General features: G+C 41.2%; 1 protein-coding gene across 1 annotated transcript in view; it reads left to right on the top strand.

The window, feature by feature from the left end:
• IGLON5 (IgLON family member 5) overlaps positions 1-21771 on the top strand; it is a 554166-nt gene that overhangs the window by 150481 nt on the left and 381914 nt on the right.

The raw sequence follows: 21771 nt of genomic DNA, 5'->3' as shown, positions 1-21771 counted from the left end.
AATAGTCAAACTCCCAGTTTTTGGGAAGTAGATGAATGGTCGACCTCCCAGTATTTGGGAAGTAGCTGAATGGTCGAACTCTCAGTAGTCGGGAAGTAGATGAATGGTCGAACTCCCAGTATTTGGGAAGTAGATGAATGGTCAAACTCCCAGTTTTTGGGAAGTAGATGAATGGTCGAACTCCCAGTATTTGGGAAATAGCTGAATGGTCGAACTCTCAGTATTCGGGAAGTAGATGAATGGTCAAACTCCCAGTATTTGGGAAGTAGATGAATGAGCGAACTCTCAGTATTTGGGAAGTACCTGAATGGCCGAACTCTCAGTGTTCGGGAAATAGATGAATGATGGAATTCCCAGTTTTTGGGAAGTAGATGAATGATTGCACTTCCAGTATTTGGGAAGTAGCTGAATGGTCAAACTCTCAGTATTTGGGAAGTAGATGAATAGTCAAACTCCCAGTTTTTGGGAAGTAAATGAATGGTTGAATTCCCAGTATTTGGGAAGTAGCTGAATGGTCGAACTCTCAGTATTCGGGAAGTAGATGAATGGCCGAACTCCCAGTGTTTGGGAAGTAGATGAATGGCCGAACTTCCAGTATTTGGGAAGTAAATGAATGGTGGAACTCCCAGTATTTGGGAAGTAGATGAATAGTCGAACTCCCAATATTTGGGAAGTAGATGAATGGTCAAACTATTCGGGAAGTAGATGAATGATGGAACTCCCAGTTTTTGGGAAGTAGATGAATGGTCGAACTCCCAGTATTTGGGAAGTAGATGAATGGTCAAACTCTCAGTATTCGGGAAGTAGATGAATGATGGAACTCCCAGTTTTTGGGAAGAAGATGAATGGTCGAACTCCCAGTATTTGGGAAGTAGATGAATAATTAAACTCCCAGAGTTTGGAAAGCAGATGAATGGCTGAACTCCCAGTGTTTGGGAAGTAGATGAATGGCCGAATTTCCAGTATTTGGGAAGTAGATGAATGGTCGAACTCCCAGTATTTGGGAAGTAGATGAATAGTCGAACTCCTAGTATTTGGGAAGTAGATGAATGGTCAAACTCTCAGTATTCGGGAAGTAGATGAATGATGGAACTCCCAGTTTTTGGGAAGTAGATGAATGGTCAAACTCCCAGTTTTTGGGAAGTAGATGAATGGTCGAACTCCCAGTATTTGGGAAGTAGCTGAATGGTCGAACTCTCAGTAGTCGGGAAGTAGATGAATGGTCGAACTCCCAGTATTTGGGAAGTAGATGAATGGTCAAACTCCCAGTTTTTGGGAAGTAGATGAATGGTCGAACTCCCAGTATTTGGGAAGTAGCTGAATGGTCGAACTCTCAGTATTCGGGAAGTAGATGAATGGTCAAATTCCCAGTATTTGGGAACTAGATGAATGAGCGAACTCCCAGTATTTGGGAAGTACCTGAATGGCCGAACTCTCAGTGTTCGGGAAATAGATGAATGATAGAATTCCCAGTTTTTGGGAAGTAGATGAATGATTGCACTTCCAGTATTTGGGAAGTAGCTGAATGGTCGAACTCTCAGTATTTGGAAAGTAGATGAATAGTCAAACTCCCAGTTTTTGGGAAGTAGATGAATGGTCGACCTCCCAGTATTTGGGAAGTAGCTGAATGGTCGAACTCTCAGTATTCGGGAAGTAGATGAATGATGGGGCTCTCAGTATTGGGCAAGTAGATGAATTAACGGTATTCTCACATTTGAAAGTTAGCCTCTATCCATCCAATTAACTAGTCATTATCCCACCAACCTAACGATCTTTTCTTAATTCCATCTGTTTCCGAAGTTTATCTGTTCTTTTTCTTCATTTAGCTATTCATTCCTTCATTCATCTGTTCATTCATCCGTCCATCTATTCATTCACATTTTCTTCTGGTCAGCATAAGTTTTAATAATCGTCCAGGACATTAATAAATGGAATAGATTGACGCCTGGGGTCTTTATTTTTCTATTTCCCCAATACATTTCTTCATTCACATTGCTGATTAATGAACAGTACAAACAATTCCTCCGTCTCCCCTCCTCCCCTCCTCCGCTCTTCCTCCTTCCAAATACAACCAACTTCAAAGTCTTTATGTCGGGAGCTGATTGGCGATTTGCGATGGAATTAATTCAATTAAAAATAACTTTATCCTAAACGACAGACGTGAAGACGGGATATGACTGACAAAGGGGTCCGGGCTAATTGAGTATTAGGAAAAAAGTCTCAAAGTAATTAGCTGAGATTAAGGAAGAGGAATCCAAGAATGTAGAAGGCAGAGATGTAGAAAGCAGCGATGGAGAGTTGTCGACTGCCTGCTGGGGAAAAGAAGGCAACGCACAATTAGATTGTTAGCTCTTCTGCCAAGGAGATCACATTAGTCCGTTATTGTCTGTGAGTCTCTGTCTTCTGGACAAACTCTAGAGGGCCTTTCATTCTTCACCCTCTACTTACATGGAGAGAAGAAAATGAAGAAAAGTGATTACAATGAATGGAGACCTTATGGAATTACGCAGCCTAGTGTATTGCCCCTATGTGACTTCGATTTTTGCTTTCCTTGTGGCATCTCTATTCACCGCCACCACTTCCACCATCCTTCTTTTATCCTTTCCTCTCCATTTCCCCGGATCCCCCCTCCCTCCGCTATCGCTTGCTCCCCCAGGCCTCCCCTTTGCCAGCATGGAGAGCACAAGGGGATGCTCCATTAAGCAGTAATTGAAGTGTTGACGTGACTCTGAAGCTGGATGCCTATGGCAGAGCACTTACACAAGGGGGACGAGAAAAAAATATATAAAAACACCTAGAGAACCCTTCGTCGAGTTCCCTCCACCCAGACCCACTGTCGAGTCAATCTCTGGCAACCCACCGATTAATCCATCATCTTCTTAAAAAATCACTTCAATCCCTTTTCTCATTTTTTTTCTTGCCTTATTTTAGCACCACATCAATCATCGGCCTTTGTTGCTTGATTACTTTAAAGTACGACTGTAAAAAAAAAAAAAAAGGAAAAAAAGGCTAAAAATATAATAAAAATACTCTTTTGATTACAGAGATCTGAAAGATTTATTCTTCATTCCCCCCAAAAAATGTAAAAGATCCAGAAATCAGATAGGGTTAAAGTCAGCGGAGATGGATGCGTTTTACGGCTTTGACATTTGCGTCACGCTTTAGGGGCCTAAATTGCGCAGCTAATAAGCGTTCGGCTTATGAAGATTTCCGCGCGAAGGGAGAAAGTGTAGATAATTTGTTACTTGGCTGAGTGCTTCTAATGTGTAACAGATTCAATGTACAATCTTCATATTTAATAGTCTTAAGTGGTTAACACATCTCCTAATACACTTTCACACTCGATACATTCGACATGCTGCTTAGCGAGAAACAGATACATGACAGCCATCGCGCAGTTAAAAATTAAAGAAAAAAAAAACTAATCAAAAATATATCCAGTGGCCGCAGAGACAGAAGAAAATTGGGGCAGAATTCTGGGTAATTGCTCATAATTTTCGACGCTGGATTTCCTCTCCGTCTTCCTGATTAGCGGAACGGCTAATGTGCGCGTTGAAACATTTAGTTTTATTAGAGGGGAAGCAAAAGAGGTTAAAAGTAGAGGTGCGAAGAGAAGTTCAGATGCAAATTTGCACCTATTAATAAATGACATTCACAAAAGGGATTGTGCGTCAATCTTCCGAGGACTCAACGCATTTCGCGGTGACTAATTTCAGGTTATTGTAGGTAATTTTTTTTACATATAATTAGTAGAGAAGAATCATCTGACATTATCTAAAGTATCTACCTTAGATAATGCCATACGATTCTTCTCTATTAGCTATATGCAATAAAAATATTACGTACGATAACCTAAAATTAGTCACCGCGAAATGCATCGAAGCCTCGGAAGTTTGGAGGGCTGAAGACTGAAGTATCTATCTTGGTAGAGGGAGAATCATATTGCATTATCTAAGAGAGATACCTCAGAAGCAATCTTCATTCCTCCTATCCTGTTAGTTTAACGCATTTCGCAGTGGCTAATTTCAGGTTATTGTAGGTAATGCTTTTTTCATGCAGTTAGTATAGAAGAATCATCTGACTTTATCTCCAGTGTCTAACTGAGATAAAGTCAGATGATTCTTCTCTACTAACTACATGCAATAAAAAAATTACCTACAATAACCTAAAATTAGTCACTGTGAAACGTGTCAAAGCCTCAGAAGATTGAAGGACTGAAGATTGCTCCTGAGGTACCTATCTTAGTGGAGAAGAATCATATGACATTATCTAGGGTAGATACCACAGAAGCAATCTTCATTCCTCCAATCGTCTGTGACTTCGACGCGTTTTGCAGTTACTAATTTTAGGTCATTATAGGTAATAATTTTCTTATATATATTTAATGTCATATAATTATTCTATACTAATTATATGCAAAAAAAAAATATTACCAACTACAATCTAAAATTAGTCAACGCGAAACGCATCAAACCCTGGGTGTATTGGAGGAATGGAGATTGCCTAAATTCCCTCAATCCTCTGTGGCTTTGACGCGTTTTGCAGTGACTAATTTTAGGCTATTGTAAGTTATCCTTTTTCTGTATATATTTAATGTCATATGATTTTTCTCTATTAATTATATACAAAAGAAATTACCAACGACAATCTAAAATTAGCAAACGCGAAACACGTCAAAGCCTGCGAGAATTGGAGAAATGGAGATTACATCTGTTGTATCTACCTTGGATAATGTCATATGATTCTTCTCTACTAAAGCAGACGCCTCAGAAGCAATTTCCAATCCTCCAGTCGTCCAAGGCTTAGATGCATTTCGTGGTGACTAATTTTAGGTTATTGTAGGTAATGTATTTTTTTGCATATAGTTAGTGGAGAAGAATCGTATGACATTAGCTAAGGTAGAAACTTCAGATAATGTCATATGAGTCTTCTCCACTAACTATATGCAAAAAAAAAGACCAACGATAGTCTAAAATGCATTGAGGCCTTGGAGGATTGGGAGAATGGAGATTGATACTCAGGTGTGAAATAAAAAAACCTGTCCTTTTTATCCTATTAGGATTTGCTAATCCCCACATTTTGTACATTGTGCGATGTGAGGATTCTCCAGTGTCGGTGCCAGGAATGGGTGGTCATGTTACCGGAAGTGTGAAATTTGCATTCTTCCGGCCACTTTCCAACTAGACTTGTCTGGCCTTGCGCCATACACTTGCATTGAGCGAGGCAGTGCACATCTAGTTGGCGCGTGACCGCATGTATGGAAATCACATACTTGAGATCATGCAAGGATGTCAGGATTCTCCAATGCAACTCCTGGCATCGAAGAATCCTGACAGAACTCAATGATCATCATGCAAGGATTCTCAAGTCTGCAGTAATATAGAGTGACCGTACACTTGTAGCCTAAGGCCAGACAAACACTTTAAACCCTATCCATTGGTTAGAGCAGTGGTCCCCAACCATTTTTGCACCAGGGACCGGCTTCAAGCAAGACCATTCTTCCATGGCCCGGCAGGGCGGGGATGGAGGTGTGACAGGGATGGGGCTTTGGTCATAAGGGGGCGGGGCTATGGACGCGGTTGTAGTTTAGCAGTGCATACTTATGATTTAATTATAACATTTATAATGTGACTCAACTCACCATAGGTTTTGAATGAGTGGGAGCACCTGGCTTGTTTCTCTGTTTCAGTGGGAGCACTGGGCTACTTCTACTGATGGCCGTCACTGCTAAAGATGATTGGAACCTACAAGGAAATGGAGCATTGAGCACTTAAGAAAGATTGTACTGGAGTACTGTACATGCTGATTATTTTCTAATCATCAGAAAATGTATGTGTGGTTCCCCCCGTCCTGTCCAGCTCTGTGTGGCTCCCCCTGTTGTATGCATGGCTCCCCTGTCCCATCCTGTATACAAGGCTCTGCTCCCACTCTCCCGTCATGTACACATGGCTCTGCTCCCATCCTCCCATCCTTGTATACATGGCTCTGCTTCCACTCTCCCATCCTGTATACATGGCTCTGCTCCCATCCTCCCATCCTTGTATACATGGCTCCGCTCCCACCCTCCCATCCTGTATACATGGCTCTTCTCCCATCCTCCCATCCTTGTATACATGGCTCTGCTTCCACTCTCCCATCCTGTATACATGGCTCTGCTTCCACTCGCCCATCCTGTATACATGGCTCTGCTTCCACTCTCCCATCCTGTATACATGGCTCTGCTCCCACTCTCCCATCCTGTACACATGGCTCTGCTTCCACTCTCCCATCCTGTACACATGGCTCTGCTTCCACTCTCCCATCCTGTATACATGGCTCTGCTTCCACTCTCCCATCATGTATACATGGCTCTGCTTCCACTCTCCCATCCTGTATACATGGCTCTGCTCCCATCCTCCCATCCTGTATACATGGCTCTGCTTCCAATCTCCCATCCTGTATACATGGCTCTGCTCCCACTCTCCCATCCTGTATACATGGCTCTGCTTCCACTCTCCCATCCTGTATACATGGCTCTGCTCCCACTCTCCCATCCTGTACACATGGCTCTGCTTCCACTCTCCCATCCTGTATACATGGCTCTGCTCCCACTCTCCCATCCTGTACACATGGCTCTGCTCCCACTCTCCCATCCTGTACACATGGCTCTGCTTCCACTCTCCCATCATGTATACATGGCTCTGCTCCCACTATCCCATCCTGTATACATGGCTCTGCTTCCACTCTCCCATCCTGTATACATGGCTCTGCTTCCACTCTCCCATCCTGTATACATGGCTCTGCTCCCACTCTCCCATCCTGTACACATGGCTCTGCTCCCACTCTCCCATCCTGTACACATGGCTCTGCTTCCACTCTCCCATCATGTATACATGGCTCTGCTCCCACTATCCCATCCTGTATACATGGCTCTGCTTCCACTCTCCCATCCTGTATACATGGCTCCCCTGTCCCATCCTGTATACATGGCTCTGCTCCCACTCTCCCATCCTGTATGCATGGCTCCGCTCCCACCCTCCCATCCTGTATACATGGCTCCCCTGTCCCATCCTGTATACATGGCTCTGCTCCCACTCTCCCATCCTGTATGCATGGCTCCGCTCCCACCCTCCCACCCTGTATACATGGCTCCCCTGTCCCATCCTGTATACATGGCTCTGCTCCCACGCTCCCATCCTTGTATACATGGCTCCGCTCCCACCCTCCCATCCTGTATACATGGCTCTGCTCCCACTCTCCCATCCTGTATACATGGCTCTGCTCCCACTCTTCTATCCTGTATACATGGCTCTGCTTCCACTCTCCCATCCTGTATACATGGCTCTGCTCCCACTCTCCCATCCTGTACACATGGCTCTGCTTCCACTCTCCCATCCTGTACACATGGCTCTACTTCCACTCTCCCATCCTGTATACATGGCTCTGCTTCCACTCTCCCATCATGTATACATGGCTCTGCTTCCACTCTCCCATCCTGTATACATGGCTCTGCTCCCATCCTCCCATCCTGTATACATGGCTCTGCTTCCAATCTCCCATCCTGTATACATGGCTCTGCTTCCACTCTCCCATCATGTATACATGGCTCTGCTTCCACTCTCCCATCCTGTATACATGGCTCTGCTCCCATCCTCCCATCCTGTATACATGGCTCTGCTTCCAATCTCCCATCCTGTATACATGGCTCTGCTCCCACTCTCCCATCCTGTATACATGGCTCTGCTTCCACTCTCCCATCCTGTATACATGGCTCTGCTCCCACTCTCCCATCCTGTACACATGGCTCTGCTTCCACTCTCCCATCCTGTATACATGGCTCTGCTCCCACTCTCCCATCCTGTACACATGGCTCTGCTTCCACTCTCCCATCATGTATACATGGCTCTGCTCCCACTATCCCATCCTGTATACATGGCTCTGCTTCCACTCTCCCATCCTGTATACATGGCTCTGCTTCCACTCTCCTGTCATGTATGCATGGCTCTGCTTCCACTCTCCCATCCTGTATACATGGCTCCCCTGTCCCATCCTGTATACATGGCTCTGCTCCCACTCTCCCATCCTGTATGCATGGCTCCGCTCCCACCCTCCCATCCTGTATACATGGCTCCCCTGTCCCATCCTGTATACATGGCTCCCCTGTCCCATCCTGTATACATGGCTCTGCTCCCACTCTCCCATCCTTGTATACATGGCTCCGCTCCCACCCTCCCATCCTGTATACATGGCTCTGCTCCCACTCTCCCATCCTGTATACATGGCTCTGCTCCCACTCTCCCATCCTGTATACATGGCTCTGCTTCCACTCTCCCATCCTGTATGCATGGCTCTGCTCCCACTCTCCCATCCTGTATACATGGCTCTGCTTCCACTCTCCCATCCTGTACACATGGCTCTGCTCCCACTCTCCCATCCTGTATACATGGCTCCCCTGTCCCATCCTGTATACATGGCTCTGCTTCCACTCTCCCATCCTGTATACATGGCTCCGCTCCCACTCTCCCTCCCTTGTATATATGGCTCTGCGTCCACTCTCCCTCCCTTGTATTTATGGCTCCGCTCCCACTCTCCCTCCCATGTATATATGGCTCCGCTCCAACTCTCCCTCCCATGTATATATGGCTCCGCTCCCACTCTCCCTCCCATGTATTTATGGCTCCGCTCCCACTCTCCCTCCCATGTATTTATGACTCCGCTCCCACTCTCCCTCTCATGTATTTATGGCTCCGCTCCCACTCTCCCTCCTTGTATTTATGGCTCCGCTCCCACTCTCCCTCCCATGTTTTTATGGCTCCGCTCCCACTCTCCCTCCCTTGTATTTATGGCTCCGCTCCCACTCTCCCTCCCTTGTATTTATGGCTCCGCTCCCACTCTCCCTCCCATGTATTTATTGCTCCGCTTCCACTCTCCCTCTCATGTGTTTATGGCTCCGCTCCCACTCTCCCTCCCATGTATTTATGGCTCCGCTCCCACTCTCCCTCCCATGTATTTATTGCTCCGCTTCCACTCTCCCTCTCATGTATTTATGGCTCCGCTCCCACTCTCCCTCCCATGTATTTATGGCTCCGCTCCCACTCTCTCTCCCATGTAGTTATGACTCCGCTCCCACTCTCCCTCTCATGTATTTATGGCTCCGCTCCCACTCTCCCTCCCATGTATTTATGGCTCCGCTCCCACTCTCCCTCCTTGTATTTATGGCTCCGCTCCCACTCTCCCTCCCATGTTTTTATGGCTCCGCTCCCACTCTCCCTCCCTTGTATTTATGGCTCCGCTCCCACTCTCCCTCCCTTGTATTTATGGCTCCGCTCCCACTCTCCCTCCCATGTATTTATTGCTCCGCTTCCACTCTCCCTCTCATGTATTTATGGCTCCGCTCCCACTCTCCCTCCCATGTATTTATGGCTCCGCTCCCACTCTCTCTCCCATGTAGTTATGACTCCGCTCCCACTCTCCCTCTCATGTATTTATGGCTCCGCTCCCACTCTCCCTCCCATGTATTTATGGCTCCGCTCCCACTCTCCCTCCCTTATATATATGGCTCCGCTCCCATTCTCCCTCCCATGTATTTATGGCTCCGCTCCCACTCTCCCTCTCATGTATTTATGCCTCCGCTCCCACGTATTTATGGCTCCGCTCCCATTCTCCCTCCCATGTATTTATGGCTCCGCTCCCACTCTCCCTCCCATGTATTTATGGCTCCGCTCCCACTCTCTCTCTCATGTATTTATGGCTCCGCTCCCACTCTCCCTCCCATGTATTTATGACTCCGCTCCCACTCTCCCTCTCATGTATTTATGGCTCCGCTCCCACTCTCCCTCCCTTGTATTTATGGCTCCACTCCCACTCTCCCTCCCATGTTTTTATGGCTCCGCTCCCACTCTCCCTCCCATGTATTTATTGCTCCGCTCCCACTCTCCCTCCCATGTATTTATGGCGCCGCTCCCACCCGTGTATGTATGGCTGGGCTCCCCCATCCCCCCCATCATACTTATCCTCACATCACTGAACTTCCTTCCCGTCACTGAACTTCTCTCCCTGCATCACGCAGCGCTTTAGCTTCACGTGCTACCACTCATAAAGGTTCATGAATATGGACGCCACCCCTATGGGAGAGAAGTGGCGTCCATATTCATGACCTTAAATGAGCGGTACACTTGACCACTCAGCGCTGGATGAAGCCGCTGCACCGACAGAGATGCAGGGTGAGTATCAGCTGCTGCACCGCCCCCGGCTCCCCTTGTGTCCGCGGACCGGCAAGAACACTGCAACGGCCCGGTGCTGGGCCACGGGCCAGTGGTTGGGGACCCCTGGGTAAGAGGATAAGTTCCCAATTGCTGAGTTCCAATCGCTGAGACCACCACCAATCCTGAAAACTACGGCTTTGAAGAATCTAGTGGCTGTGTACATGATCGACCACTGCTCTTTATAGGGATCCCAGAGGTCAGTCCCCCAGCAATTGGATAGTTATCCCCTATCCTATGTGCAGTGATGTAACTAGAGTCTGATTGGTCCTGATGCAAAATTTGGAGATAGGCCCCCACCTGCATGTTAATCACATGTATGGGTCCTTGAAGGATTCTAAATCCTATACAGACTATGTGTTCACCCCTTGTGTAATATTGTAATAATGTTTCAGTAATAATGTCCCCCATCTTAAGCCCCTTCCTGATATAATGTTCCCCATCCTGGGCCCCTTCCTGATATAATGTCACCAATCCTGGGCTCCTTCCAGATATAATGTCTCGCGTCCTGATATAATGTCTCCCAACTTGGTATAATGTCCCCCATCCTTGGTTCCTTCCTGATATACTGTAATGTCCCCCATCCTAGGTCCTTTCCTGCTATAACGTCCCCCAACTTGGTATAATGTCCCCCATCCTGGGTCTCTTCCTGATGTAATATCCCCACCTTGGTATAATGTCACCAATCCTGGGCTCCATCCTGATATAATGTCCCCCATCCTGGGACCCCCTCGGTTCTTCTCCAGCACATTTTAAATGGAATCAAAAGATTATTTTCAGCTTCCCCTGCTACCACACCGTGTAGCGTTCTCTTCTGTAACCTGCAGCTGACTTCGGGTACGCTTGCACGGGTAGCGCATGACTTCACGTGCAAGTTGACATCAGCTGCTGGCCTTTGATTGGCCAGTGGTGTGTATTGCACCACAGAGAACCAGCAGGTCTTTGCGTTGCTATACATTTCATCTGATTATGCGTCAGAGGACTTGCATCCAAATGAAATTGGCGTTGGGGAGCCAACCTCCCGGACAAATCCAGTCGTGGTCACACCATCTTTAACCGCAATCATTAAGCCCCTAAGGGATAGATAATAAGTTTCAAACTTAAGAATACCCCTTCAAGGGTCTCTGCACTAGGACATATTATGATCACCTCATAATTGAGGGAACCATCCGATGAAAGCGTCTGATAAAAGAGGAAAAGGCTTTTTTGATTGAAAAACTTTACAAAGATGAAAAGTATCAAAGGCCTTTGCGTAAAAAAAATAGAAACCAATAGAAAGGTATCAAAACTTTATATGCAGTTCTAACATTTATATTGGCTGGTGTACACCACATAAAAAATAGATCTTTGATCCACATACCCCTTCATACCCCACATTCAAACTACTATTTATATATATAATTTTAGATCCTTTTTTGTATTATTATTTCTGCTTCTTCTGTTTCTTTTGCTTTTGCTTCTTTTGCTTCTGTTTCTTCTGCTTCTGCTTCTTCTGCTGCTGCTTCTTCTGCTTCTTGATTCTGCTTCTGTTTATTCTGCTTCTTGTTCTGCTTCTTTTGCTTCTGCTTCTGCTTCTGTTTAGTCTTCCTCTTCTGCTTCTTCTAATTTTGCTTCTTCTTCTTCTGTATCTTTTTCATTTTTTGCTTCTATTTCTTATTCTGATGCTGCTTCTACTGCTTCTGCTTCTTCTGCTTCTTGATTCTGCTTCTATTTATTCTGCTGCTTCTTCTAATTCTGCTTCTTCTTCTGCTTCTTCTAATTCTGCTTCTTCTGCATCTTCTGCTTCTTCTGCTTTTTCAGCATCTTTTTCTTCTTCTGCGTCTTCTTCTGTATCTTTTTCTTTTTGTGCTTCTGCTTCTTATTCTGCTTCTTCTGCAACTTTTTCTTATTCTGCTTCTTTTTCTTCTGCTTCTTCTGCATATTTTTCTTCTTGTTCTTCTTCTGCTTCTTGTGCTCCTTCTGTATCTTTTTCTTCTTCTGCTTCTTCTGCATCTTTTTCTTCTTCTGCTTCTTCTGCATCTTTTCCTTCTTCTGCTTCTTCTTCTGCACCTTTTTCTTCTTTTGCATCTTCTGCTTCTTCCGTTTCTTCTTTTTCTGCATCTTCTTCTGCTTGTTCTTCTTCATCTGCTTCATTAATTTTTTGTTTGTGTGTAATGTATACGTTTAGCTCCATCTAGTGGTCAGTATTATAGTATTATATTTTGTAACCTTGCTAATGCAGGGAATTTGTAGCTCTGCATCAGAAATAAAAAGAAATAGTAACTTGAGCAGAATTTCCAATCTATTCAACAATGTCTTTTCTAGGACTCTTCATGGGTTAACTCATAATTACATGCTGAGCCTTTTTATATGATTCACAAACTGAGCGAGGGAACTTTTACATCTGCATAAAGTCCTCCCATCCTGCCTCTCCAGGAACAGCTTCGGCAAGCCTCCCGTGTACTGTAAAACTGACAACATTTTTTGCACATGACAAACAAAAGAGAGATGTACAGTAAATTGGCCTAGTTTTTCCATCAGCGCTTACGGATGCAAGCGCCTGTTCTAGAAGGAGCCATAAAAATAGTACTTAGTATAACTTACAAGTCATCTCAGATATTTCCAAAGACTGGATGACAACTTTCTGACTCAGCTCAGCGCCTTCATTCGAGCAGAGGACACTGAAGACTTTCTCACTATTGTCAAACCATAAAATCCCAGCATGCATTTCTGCATGATCTTCATCGCTGGGGTAGTAGATAAAAATTCAGGTAGGAATCTACTTAAAGAGTAATTCAAACGCAGAAGACATCAACATCAGGAAGATATAAGACTTTAGGAGCAATGTGAAAAATAAGTTTCCCCTAAATACAATGGCATAACAAGACTCCCATAGGCGCTGTGCAAAATTTGGGCCTGGCCCCCCCTACATGTTGGTCAGTTGTATGGTCTCTTGTAGCATTCTAAATCCTATGGGACTCCACCCCTCCCCTTATTATGTAGTAACGTCCCCCATCATGGGCCCCTTCTAGGTATAAATGTCCCCCATCCTGGTATATATGTCCCTTATTCTGTGCCTCTTCCTGGTAAATATGTTGCCCATCCTGGTGTACAGTTGTGCTCAAAAGTTTACATACCCCGGCCCAATTTTTGCTTTCTTGGCCTTTTTTCAGAGAATATGAATGATAACACCAAAACATTTTTCTCCACTCATGGTTAGTTGTTGGGTGAAGCCATTTATTGTCAAACTACTGTGTTTTCTCTTTTTAAATCATAATGACAACACAAAACATCCAAATGACCCTGATCAAAAGTTCACATACCCTGGTGATTTTGCCTGATAACATGCACAGAAGTTGAAACAAATGGGTATGAATGGCTACTAAAGGTAACATCTTCACCTGTGACCTGTTTGCTTGTAATTAGTATGTGTGCATAAAAGCTAAGTGAGTTTCTGGGTTCCAGACAGACTCTTGCATCTTTCAATCAGCCACTGATGTTTCTGGATTGTGAGTAATGGGGAAAGCAAAATAATTGTCAACTGATGTACTGGAAATGTTAATTGAACTGTATAAAACAGGAAAGAGATACAAAAAGGTATCCAAGGAATTGATAATGCCAGTCAGCAGCGTTCAAACGCTGATCAACAAATGGAAAATCAGGGACTCTGTAAAAACAAAACCATGGTCAGGCAGACCAACAAAAATTTCGCCCACTGGACTCTTTGAAAACTGGTGGCAGTGTCGGACTGGGGTGCAAGGGGCCGACCAGTAACATTGACTTTGGGGGGCGGCCCACTTTTCACCTGCATACAAATATTACATTACACTCGTTCCCAAATGTACCTATATCTCTATTTAATAGTAAACTGGGTAGTTTGGATAATTAATTATGATACTGTATGCTGCTTTTTTTCTGCATAGAGTGAATCAAGTGAATTTTGCCAAGTACTGCCCAGACAGTGGGGTTGGGGGCCCAGATCTGGGCAGGGGCACATCAGGGAATTCCCCTGTTCCCCTATGGGCCAGTCCGAGCCTGACTGGGGGTGTGGCTCTTTCAAGATGCACAATAAGGAGGCACTTGAAGGAAAATGATTTGCATGGTCGAGTCGCCAGAAGAAAGCCATTACTGCACAAATTCCACAAAGTATTTCACCTATGCTATGCAAAACAGCACAGAAACAAACCTCAAAACTTCTGGAACAAGGTAATTTGGAGTGATGAGACCAAAATTGAACTTTTTGGCCACAACCATAAACGTTATATTTGAGAGAGGTGAACAAGGCCTATGATGAAAGGAACACCATACCTACTGTAAAGCATGGAGGTGGATCGCTGATGTTTTGGGGATGTGTGAGCTACAAAGGCACAGGAAACTTGGTCAAAGATGAAGGAATGCAGCACGTTATCAACAAATACTGGAGGCAAATTTGCAATCATCAGCTCGGAAGCTGCCATGGGACGTACTTGGACGATCCAACATGATAATGATCCAAAACACAAGGCCAAATCGACTTGTCATTGGCTACAGCAGAACAAAGTGAAGGTTCTGGAGTGACCATCTCAGTCTCCTGACCTCAATATCATTGAGCCACTCTGATGAGATCTCAAATGTGCAGTTCATGCTAGACAGCCCAGGAATTTACAGGAACGGGAGGCTTTTTGCCAAGAAGAGTGGGCAACTTTACCATCTGAGAAAATAAAGAACCTCATCCACAACTACCCACAACTACCACAAGAGACTTCAAGCTGTCATTGATGTTAGAGGGGGCAATACACGGGATTAATAAATGGGGTATGTCAACTTTTGAACAGGGTCATTTGGATGTTTTGGGTTGTCATTATGATTTAAAAAGAGAAAACACAACAGGTTGACAATAAATGGCTTCACCCAATCACTAACCATGAGTGGAGAAAAAGGTTTGGTAGTATCATTCATAGTCTCTGAAAAAGACCAAGAAAGCAAAAATTCTGCTGGGGTATGTAAACTTTTGAGCACAACTGCATATTACCCACATCCTGGTATATATGTCCCCCATCCTGGTATATATGTCCCTTATCCTAGGCCCCATCCTGGTATTTATGCCCCTTTCCTGGTATATATGTCACCATCCTGGTATATATGTCCCTTATCCTGTGCCCCATTCTGGTACATATTCCCCACACCGTGGTGTATATACCGTATGTCGCCCTTCCTGGTATACACGTTCCTCATCCTGGTATATACTGTACGTCCCATAGCCGAGGCCTCATCCTGGTATATATATACTCCCCATCCGGGTATACATGTTCTTGTACATAGAGGGCAGAATTATAGTAGTGTTATTCATGTACCTAGGAGCAGTTTTATAGTAGTTACAGTGGATACGGAAAGTTTTCAGACCCCTTTAAATTTTTCACTTTTTGTTTCACTGCAGCCATTTGGTAAATTCAAAAAAGGTCATTTTTTTCTCATTAATGTACACTCTGCACCCCAATTTGACTGAAAAAAACAGAAATGTAGAAATTTTTTCAAATTTATTAAAAAAGAAAACTGAAATATCACACGATCATAAGTATTCAGACCCGTTGCTCAGTATTGAGTAGAAGCACCCTTTTGAGCTAGTACAGTCATGAGTCTTCTTGGGAATGATACATGTTTTTCACCCCTGGATTTGGGGATCCTCTGCCATTCCTCCTTGCAGATCCTCTCCAGTTCCGTCAGGCTGGATGGTGAATGTTGGTGGACAGCCAAGGGACGTCCAGGGATTCACCACCAGCTGACACTTTCTAGGTAGTTACCGTTTATGGCTCACCTTTTCCTGCGGTTAGCGCCGTTCAGGGGATAACATATAATATATATTTTGGAGGGGACTGATTGTTTTGGCATTACAACTCCATTTTGTCAGCCATATATAAGAACATTGATAGGATTGAGAGAATTCCATTCACTATTAGTTCCCATTTTGCTTTTGGCCTATTTCATGGGTGTGCTTAAATGTCGCTGACTATATTCTATGGTAGGATTTCCCATGGATTTATTTCATCCCTTTATCTACTGTTCAATACCTTTCTATTGTCATTTTTTGTCATTGTGTGTGTTATGTCAATAAAGATGTGGCTTTTGTAATTTCATACCATTGTGTGGTACCGGATTTTTTTCATACTTCTTGGTTACCCTAAAAGTGATATAATATTTGTTCTTTGTAGTTTGAAACATTTTTAAAGATTAATTTCATGTACCGTAAATTATCAGCTAATATTGTTTTAAATCTTTCTCTTGAGCAAGTTTCCAATGTTTTTTTAGTTTTCAGTTTAATTCATTTTACTTTTTTGTTATTTTGCTAATTTGGTGGCTCTTTTAATGTATTGATGAGTTGCGCTCTTCACCCTGAATGACATCCTGACCGGGATTTGAACTCCGGTCCACCTGTGAAAGATTAAAGACGTATTCACCTGACTTCAATTGCAGGCATAAAAAGTTCAATCCTCAAAGCAACAATTATATTATGTATGCCTGATGTTCCAAATGTAACCGGCTCGCAGATCCATTTAAGCTTTCTCATCAGCTCGTGCCTCAAATGTGTGAGATTTTTACATAACTGCAAATCCATATGCAACAGCTATATTGGGCTGGAGCCATTTTTTCTAAATGTATACTTTTTGTTATACTGTAGATGAGAAAAACGTGTGTGTTGTTTTATAATGGGTCAAATTCACCTGCAGCAAGGTTATTTGGGACTATTAGTATGAGGGCAAGGGTGCAGCATTTCTGTACTGAAACCCCAGTGCTTGAGTAGATTATATAACTACTATAATACTGCTCCTATGTACAAGAAAATTACTACTATAATACTGCCCCCTATGTACAAGAGTAAAACTACTATAATACTGCCCCCTATGTACAAGAATATAACTACTATAATACTGCTCCTATGTACCAGAAAATAACTACTATAATACTGCTCATATGTACAAGAATATAACTACTATAATACTGCCCCTATGTACAAGAATATAACCACTATAATACTGCCCCTATGTACAAGAATATAACTACTATAATACTGCCCCTACGTACAAGAATATAACTACTATAATACTGTCCCTATGTACAAGAATATAACTACTATAATACTGCCCCCTATGTACAAGAATATAACTACTATAATACTGCCCCTATGTACAAGAATATAACTACTATAATACTGCCCCTATGTACAAGAATATAACTACTATAATACTGCCTCTATGTACAAAAATATAACTACTATAATACTGCTCCTATGTACAAGAAAATTACTACTATAATACTGCCCCCTATGTACAAGAGTATAACTACTATAATACTGCCCCCTATGTACAAGAATATATCTACTATAATACTGCTCCTATGTACCAGAAAATAACTACTATAATACTGCTCATATGTACAAGAATATAACTACTATAATACTGCCCCTATGTACAAGAATATAACTACTATAATACTGCTCCTATGTACAAGAAAATAACTACTATAATACTGCTCCTATGTACCAGAAAATAACTACTATAATACTGCTCATATGTACAAGAATATAACTACTATAATACTGCCCCTATGTACAAGAATATAACTACTATAATACTGCTCCTATGTACAAGAATATAACTACTATAATACTGACCCCCATGTACAAGAATATAACTACTATAATACTGTCCCTATGTACAAGAATATAATTACTATAATACTGCCCCTATGTACAAGAATATAACCACTATAATACTGCCCCTATGTACAAGAATATAACTACTATAATACTGCCCCTACGTACAAGAATATAACTACTATAATACTGTCCCTATGTACAAGAATATAACTACTATAATACTGCCCCTATGTACAAGAATATACCTACTATAATACTGCCCCCTATGTACAAGAATATAACTACTATAATACTGCCCCCTATGTACAAGAATATAATTACTATAATACTGCCCCTATGTACAACAATATAACTACTATAATACTGCCCTCTATGTACAAGAATATAACTACTATAATAACTACTATAATATTGCCCCTATGTACAAGAATATAACTGTTATAATAACTACTATAATACTGCCCCTATGTACAAGAATATAACTACTATAATACTGCCCCTATGTACAAGAATATACTGTAACTACTATAATACTGCTCATATGTACAAGAATATAACTACTATAATACTGCCCCCTATGTACAAGAATGTAACTACTATAATATTGCCCCTATGTACAAGAATATAACTACTATAATACTGCCCCCTATGTACAAGAATATAATTACTATAATACTGCCCCTATGTACAACAATATACCTACTATAATACTGCCCTCTATGTACAAGAATATAACTACTATAATAACTACTATAACATTGCCCCTATGTACAAGAATATAACTGTTATAATAACTACTATAATACTGCCCCTATGTACAAGAATATAACTACTATAATACTGCCCCTATGTACAAGAATATAACTACTATACTACTGCTCCTATGTACAAGAATATAACTACTATAATACTGCCCTATGTACAAGAATATAATTACTATAATACTGCCGCTATGTACAAGAATATAACTACTATAATACTGCCCCCATGTACAAGAATATAACTACTATAATACTGCCTCTATGTACAAGAATATAACTACTATAATACTGCCCCCATGTACAAGAATATAACTACTATAATACTGCCCCCATGTACAAGATGATAACTACTATAATACTGCCTCTATGTACAAGAATATAACTACTATAATACTGCCCCATGTACAAGAATATAACTACTATAATACTGCCCCTATGTACAAGAATATAACTACTATAATACTGCCTCTATGTACAAGAATATAACTACTATAATACTGCCCCATGTACAAGAATATAACTACTATAATACTGCTCCTATGTACAAGAATATAACTACTATAATACTGCCCCTATGTACAAGAATATAACTACTATAATACTGCTCCTATGTACAAGAATATAACTACTATAATACTGTCCTATGTACAAGAATATAATTACTATAATACTGCCGCTATGTACAAGAATATAACTACTATAATACTGCCCCCATGTACAAGAATATAACTACTATAATACTGCCTCTATGTACAAGAATATAACTACTATAATACTGCCCCCATGTACAAGAATATAACTACTATAATACTGCTCCTATGTACAAGAATATAACTACTATAATACTGCCCCCTATGTACAAGAATATAACTACTATAATACTGCCCCTATGTACAGGAATATAACTACTATAATACTGCTGCTATGTACAAGAATATAACTACTATAATACTGCCCTATGTACAAGAATATAATTACTATAATACTGCCGCTATGTACAAGAATATAACTACTATAATACTGCCCCCATGTACAAGAATATAACTACTATAATACTGCCTCTATGTACAAGAATATAACTACTATAATACTGCCCCCATGTACAAGAATATAACTACTATAATACTGCCCCTATGTACAAGAATATAACTACTATAATACTGCTCCTATGTACAAGAATATAACTACCATAATACTGCCCTATGTACAAGAATATAATTACTATAATACTGCCACTATGTACAAGAATATAACTACTATAATACTGCCCCCATGTACAAGAATATAACTACTATAATACTGCCCCCATGTACAAGAATATAACTACTATAATACTGTCCCTATGTACAAAAATATAACTACTATAATACTGCTCATATGTACAAGAATATAACTACTGTAATACTGCTCCTATGTACAAGAATATAACTACTATAATACTGCCCCTATGTACAAGAATATAACTACTATAATACTGTCCCTATGTACAAGAATATAATTACTATAATACTGCCCTATGTACAAGAATATAATTACTACAATACTGCCGCTATGTACAAGAATATAACTACTATAATACTGCCCCCATGTACAAGAATATAACTACTATAATACTGCCTCTATGTACAAGAATATAACTACTATAATACTGCCCCCATGTACAAGAATATAACTGCTATAATACTGCCCCTATGTACAAGAATATAACTACTATAATACTGCTCCTATGTACAAGAATATAACTACCATAATACTGCCCTATGTACAAGAATATAATTACTATAATACTGCCCCTATGTACAAGAATATAGCCACTATAATACTGCCCCTATGTACAAGAATATAACTACTATAATACTGCCCCTACGTACAAGAATATAACTACTATAATACTGTCCCTATGTACAAGAATATAACTACTATAATACTGCCCCTATGTACAAGAATATAACTACTATAATACTGCCCCCTATGTACAAGAATATAACTACTATAATACTGCCCCCTATGTACAAGAATATAATTACTATAATACTGCCCCTATGTACAACAATATAACTACTATAATACTGCCCTCTATGTACAAGAATATAACTACTATAATAACTACTATAATATTGCCCCTATGTACAAGAATATAACTGTTATAATAACTACTATAATACTGCCCCTATGTACAAGAATATAACTACTATAATACTGCCCCTATGTACAAGAATATACTGTAACTACTATAATACTGCTCATATGTACAAGAATATAACTACTATAATACTGCCCCCTATGTACAAGAATGTAACTACTATAATATTGCCCCCTATGTACAAGAATATAACTACTATAATACTGCCCCCTATGTACAAGAATATAATTACTATAATACTGCCCCTATGTACAACAATATACCTACTATAATACTGCCCTCTATGTACAAGAATATAACTACTATAATAACTACTATAATATTGCCCCTATGTACAAGAATATAACTGTTATAATAACTACTATAATACTGCCCCTATGTACAAGAATATAACTACTATAATACTGCCCCTATGTACAAGAATATAACTACTATAATACTGCCCCTATGTACAAGAATATAACTACTATAATACTGCTCCTATGTACAAGAATATAACTACTATAATACTGCCCTATGTACAAGAATATAATTACTATAATACTGCCGCTATGTACAAGAATATAACTACTATAATACTGCCCCCATGTACAAGAATATAACTACTATAATACTGCCTCTATGTACAAGAATATAACTACTATAATACTGCCCCCATGTACAAGAATATAACTACTATAATACTGCCCCTATGTACAAGATGATAACTACTATAATACTGCCTCTATGTACAAGAATATAACTACTATAATACTGCCCCATGTACAAGAATATAACTACTATAATACTGCCCCTATGTACAAGAATATAACTACTATAATACTGCCTCTATGTACAAGAATATAACTACTATAATACTGCCCCATGTACAAGAATATAACTACTATAATACTGCTCCTATGTACAAGAATATAACTACTATAATACTGCCCCTATGTACAAGAATATAACTACTATAATACTGCCCCTATGTACAAGAATATAACTACTATAATACTGCCCCTATGTACAAGA

Source organism: Dendrobates tinctorius, unplaced genomic scaffold, assembly GCF_039654945.1.
Source record: "Dendrobates tinctorius isolate UK_male_01 unplaced genomic scaffold, ASM3965494v1 ptg000028l, whole genome shotgun sequence".
Lineage (NCBI taxonomy): Eukaryota > Metazoa > Chordata > Amphibia > Anura > Dendrobatidae > Dendrobates > Dendrobates tinctorius.
Note: the sequence above shows the minus strand (reverse complement) of the source record. Positions and strands in the feature narration are given on the sequence as shown.